This window comes from Maylandia zebra, linkage group LG5 (genome assembly GCF_041146795.1).
Source record: "Maylandia zebra isolate NMK-2024a linkage group LG5, Mzebra_GT3a, whole genome shotgun sequence".
Taxonomy (NCBI): Eukaryota; Metazoa; Chordata; class Actinopteri; order Cichliformes; family Cichlidae; genus Maylandia; species Maylandia zebra.
The window spans coordinates 41,095,502-41,101,600 of record NC_135171.1 but is presented as its reverse complement, the minus strand read 5'-3'; positions in this window follow the sequence as shown (position 1 = coordinate 41,101,600).

Below are 6,099 nucleotides of genomic sequence, written 5' to 3'. Positions count from 1 at the left end.
GCGTGCTGCGGTCCCGCCTTCCGTGCCCTCAGCCTCGCCTGGCCCAGCCTCGTTTGGGTCTGGAGCTAAACGGCCATTTTCTGGACCGCTGGCTAGGCTACTGGCCGGGCGCCGTCACCTGAGCGGCCGCCGTTGCCTTCCGCACGGCTGGCCCCCGGACCCTCTTCGCCTGAGCGGCCGCCGTTGCCTTCCGCACGGCCGGCCCCCGGACCCTCTTCGCCTGAGCGGCCGCCGTTGCCTTCCGCACGGCCGGCCTCCTGAACCTTTTGTGCGCCTCCACGGCCTTCTTCGTGGCCGGCCTCCTGAACTGTCCCATCCCGGCCTCCTGTGTTATCGGGCCCCTGGCCGGCCACCTGAACTGTGTTTTGGACTCTGCTCCCCTGTGAGTTTTTTTTGTGAACATTTGTTTGGGACTCTGGGGCCTCCGTCTTTGGTCTTGGCCCGGTCCCTCCGTCCTGGGCCCCCTGCCGCCCGCCCGGATCTGGTGGTGTGTTTCTGTGGCTGTCGGGGACCAGCCCTTGAGGGGGGGGGGGTACTGTCATGGTCCTGCGACCATGACTCAGTGACTTTATGTTTATGTTCTTTATTGTTATTACTTTCATTATTATTCATGGCTGTTTTGGGATGGTTTGTGTTTGGGATTTTAGACACTGGGTTCTGGGTTTGTGCTCCCTCTGTTGGTCCCTGGTGTTAGTGTTCCCCTGTCTCGTCAGGTTAATCAGGTCCAGCTGTTTCCCCCACCTGTGTGTGATTTCCCAGTGTCTCTTTGTGTATTTATAGTGTGTGATTTCCTCTGCTCCTCGTCGCGTCGTCTGTGTTCATACCTGGTGTAATCCCCTGCGTGCTCTCCCTGCTGTTCTCCCTTCATGCTCAGGTTTGCTATTTCTTTGTGTAGTTTCTCCCAGTTAGTTCATCCTTAGTTCTGTTTTACCATCCCCACTTTATATTGGATATTATCAATAAATCACCCTCACACCTGAATAAGTGCTGCGTTTTGAGTCCTCCTTCCGCTCTCCACACGGCCGCTGCCCCGGACCGTGACAGTTTGAGCCTTTGTCAATGACATTAACTGACCAATAATATGGCTGCTGTGAGGTAACTGTACAAGCAGACGGCCCAATGAGTCTGTGCTCCAGTTTTACTGAGTAAAGTTCCAGGATTTCATATGTACATATGCCCTATCTAAGGGCATATGTACATATGTACATATCTGTACATATGCCCTTAGATAGGGCATATGTACATATCTAAGGGCATATGTACATATCTAAGGGCATATGTACATATGCCCTTAGATAGGGCATATGTACATATCTAAGGGCATATGTACATATGTACATATCTCATATCTCATATCTATCTAAGCAGTGTGCTAATAATAGCATTAGCTGATGTCTTAGCAGTCGGCCCTCTCGTCCAAACAGGTCACTCCTGGTTCTAAAAAGCACCAACAAGGCAGAAATGTCAAGGCTTCAAAATCCTGAGTCCAGAAACCAGTTAATGATGTCACTGTGGCCATCTTTGATTTACAGTCTGTGATCAAGCTGCAGCACTGCTGCTCAAAGACAGACCGGCCGTCCACGAGTCAGCTGAAAACTGCCTTATTCTGGGCACTGACTGATTTATTGGTAGACGTCTAATAAACTATCCTAGATAATGGTGACTAACTCACCTGCTTAAATAAAGATTCAAACGAGACATTTTTCACATTCACTCATAGACTCATAGACACTAACGCCATGCAGGTCAAAGCAAACACACAAAACACCAACAAATACCATAAATTATTTACTGGCTTATTTCGATAAGTGCGTGCTGAGAGCAGCGCCTCTTAATTGCTTCCTGTCGTCGCTGATGCAGCAGAAAGCGAAGCAGAGCACGGCGTGTAAAGACTGGGATTTTACTGTCCTACATCTGTAAGTCTCACAGAGCGTGGGATCTCTATTTTTATTCATTTGTTGCTCTCAGCCAAGCACCTCATAGTGGATGTGCATACTTAAAGAGTGTCATTCATTCTAGCGAGGGCCACCGCTCCCACTAAGCCTCATTTCCCCCTCGAGCTGGCGAGTGCTTTTCTTTCAAGCGTGATCGACAGTCGCCTCACCGGCTGAAGTAATGCAAAAGTGGACTCTTGAAACAGACGAAGGGAAGAATAAAAACCGATGAATACATTGGAGCAGAGTTAATTCCCGCTGCTTTACATCACTCTCTGCTTTCAGCTGTGCTCGGCTGACTGACAGGGAGGTGTTCACGGAGGGATTTGACTCACCTGGCTCTTGTAATTTGTGGGTAAATAGCTTAAATCCCTGCAGTGTGACCGCTTTGGGAGCTGAGTGATGAAGTTAGGAAACACATCCAGAGCCTGCTGCACTCAGACAAAGGGGAGCTGCACTTTGAAGTGTTTGGACCTCATCATTATTGACATCGAATCGTCAGCTTCATTAAAGAGGCTTCTCGGGTTTTCTCAGAGACGTGTTTTTCTTCTATTGCTTTTCACTTTGTCGTGTTCTGCTGTCGCTTTAGTTTGTATTCATCCCCCACATCCTGTTGACATCTTGACATTTTTCTTATTTGTTTTTGTCTGAAGGTGATGTGTTCCTGCGAGGCCCCTACATTTCCTTTGTTTTATCTGCAGACAAATCAATAGCTTGATTTTTTGAGTCTTAACACCGACTTTTGTGACTTTTATAGATTCATCTCGGTTTTGGGAGATTGAACAAAACGCTAACAGGATGCTGTTCTTGGATTTCCATTCTCCAACAGAAAACTGACTTTTAGAGTTCAGTTCAGTTCAGTTCATTTTTATTTCAAACATTTCAAACATGTGCCTTCACAATCATTACAAAATATCATTCCATTATTTGTTTGAAAAGGAGTAGGCTGAAGTATTTACTTATTTGTCCCTACCCCCTCAAGTTTTACCTCTCATTCATTTAATTTTTTTTTTGTCTTAAATTAAACAAACAAGTCAGCAACAAAGAGTTAAATTCCACACAGTGAAACGGTCCATGCTGAGCGAGAATGCTGAAGCACTGTTTATGTCACTGTGTCACTGTGACGTGCAAAATTACATCTGTAGTGAAAAGCTCAGCAGATGAAACATTTTATCCAAAATCGGTCTGAAAACAGACAACGTGGTTGTGATGAGGTGTTGCTGCTGTTCTGAAAACAACTTTTTATGAGTTATTGATCCTGAAAGTTTGAATCTTCTAAAGTCAGAATTTAAAATAAAATGTTTGGTTTTTTACCATGGAGTTCACAAATTTGTGATTTTTTTTATCATAAATTTTCACATCTAACCTAGAAATTCAGTTTTTCACACAAACACACGTTTTAGTATCTTAGTGAGGACATCTAACTGGCATAAAGCTTGTCCTAGCCCCTTACCCAACCATCAAAAATGAATGCCTAAACCTACCCATACTCCATCTTTAACCCTGAGCCTCAGAAATGCCTCAAACTTGTAGGGACCAGGATTTTGTCCCCATAATGATCAAGTAGTAGCATGCCAATTTTGTGTCCTCACAAAGATGTCTAAACATGTACACACACACACCTCTCTGGGCCCAGTGTGCTGCTAAAAAAGAGGAGGCCTGATCCAATGATGACCTCCAGCTGTGTGGGCCGACCTCGCCCTGGCACTGCCCCCTTAAGCCACTGCACCACCCTGTCTCTGCAGCTGGGCTCCAACCACATCCCGCCACATTCCCTTTGTTTGGTTCTTTCCTGTTTTATTCTTGGTAACCTGTGTCTAGCATGTTTGGTATCTAGTTTACTTCCCTTCGTTCGACTTTCAGTGATTAGTTTCAGCTGTGTTCCCCTCCTGTTTCCTCTTCCCTCGTGACCACGTGCATTTATTGTCATCGTCTCCCCATCATCCTTTGACGTGTTGTCCTTCTGGCTGTCCTTGTTGTTTTTGCCTTATAAACCTTGTTGCCTGTTTTTGGGCTGCCACTCAACTTGACTTTATTTGTGTCCTCAGTCTTCCACCACACCTTGGACAGCTGAATCTGGCTGTTTCCAAAGAAGGTAATAAGGTTGTACGTGAGTTTTCTCAGGATTCTGTGCAGTGCTGGGAAAAGTCTTCTTAGCAGGACTCAAAATTCTTAAAATGTTATCTTTTCTTTCCAAACTGTGATGTTTTCCTGAACGTAACCAACACAGCGCCTCAAAATAAAAACTTCTGTGGTTTGTAAAACCACCGACTCATCAGGCTTCGGTTTTTATTCTCCCCCGTTGGGCGGCATACTGCCCCTCACATCAGAAATCGATGCTGAGAAGGTAACAAAGTGCGACAACATCTGGATTTGTCACAATGCTTTTGGAGAGCAGCTCTGTTTTAAACTGATCTCTTTGGTTACAGTCACCACGCAGCTCAGCCCCTCGGGATCATCATCAATGAGCAAATGTCCCGCGGTCATTCAGGAAACTGGTGTTGGAAGGAAACAGACTGGTTCTTGGTTCCTTCCAGTGCCACACCATTAAAAAAAGAAAGTCCTCTCAGCAACAGGCCAAAGATCTGAAGCAGACTAAAAATCCACCATGAACTACTTTAAGAAAGTCACCCTGGGGCTTGTGGAGCTACCCTCAGTGGCCCCTGACGATGGGGACAGTTTAGAAATGTTAAAACAAGACGTCTGCAAACACGATCAGGAACACAAACTACTGACCGCACAGCAGCATTACTGCACCAGGTTTCTGCTTTTCCTCATGCCTGCTGCAGGGATCCTGTTTAGTCTTTACTGCAAATGACTGGATGTTATATTTCTTTACAAGAGACGTTGTTTTCATTTCATTTCCTCTCAACTTTAAAAAACAAACAAACAAGAAACTCAAAACAATAAAACAGTCGCCCTGAGGTGGAAACGTGAGGTCATCAGAGAAACAGAGCAGAGATAAGAAAGGACAAAAAAGAAAAGGCATCAAAGTATGAAAAGAGTGAGTTTGATTTTTTCCTTCTTTTAATCAGATTTTGATACGACAGCATGAAGCCGGCTTTATTCTCCCTGAGCTTTAAAACAGGAAGAAAACCTGACAAAGGTGCATCTGTAAGCTGTGCTCCTCTGATCAGGCCGTTTGAGTCTGCATTTTAATTTCTCTGTTGTGAATTAATACTTGTTGTAAGTCCGATACAGTAAAAATGTAACACTATATTTAGAATCAGAATCAGAATCAGAATACTTTATTCATCCCGAGGGAAATTAGGGGTTACAGCAGGCAGCACGCTAATGGCGCATGCGCACTCACAAAGGAACCTTCTGACCAACTTTACACAAACATCACATTGGGCAGACATGTCAGAAGGTAGGCTGATAGGAAAAAACAACGAAAATACACTACATGAGGTAAGAGGAGGAGAAAAAAAACTCCACTCAGACTGAGCTCCTGGTGGGAGAACAGTTTGATAAAAGAAAAAACACCTCAGCACAAAAGCACATGACTATCAATACACCATAGAAACACGAGACAAGCAACAGGGGCGGGTAAAGGTGAGAGAGAGCCGGCGTAGACAGCGCATCCGGTCCTGCAGCATCTGTGCTGGTCCAGTCGACTGCTATCTTCCCCGGTAGGGCACAAGCATCGAAGGCGTTGGAAAGGGAGGGGGATGAGTGAGTGCTTATCAGTGTAAGTGTGTGTGCGTGTCCATAGTTTAGCTGAGACAGTGTCCTTCGGCCTATCAGGCTAAGTAAACAGTCCTCCAGCCAATCCAGGTGTCCTTCATGGGGCGGGAAGAATAGTCATCACACAGTCGTTATCAGGGAGTTGTTTTGGTGGGCTCCAGCCTTGGGCCTGCAGCTGGGGCCGTGGTGTCCAAATGTAGAATATTGTTGATTTCTCCTTTGTGAGCAGCTCGAATTCTAGCACTCCGAGGCTGGTCTCTCGATCTCCCGTTGAAGAGCTGCGAGCCTCCCCATGATGGTATCAAACTTCAGTTCCATGGTGTTGTCAGTCTTTTGATTCTGAGACCTCACATGCTGCATGACAGGAAAGTCTTCTGATACAGAAACATCAAACATGATCAAACCTGAGCTTCTTCTGTGAAGCCGGACACAGGCGCTCACGTCACACGCGGATCACGTCTGTTTTAGGTGTCGACTG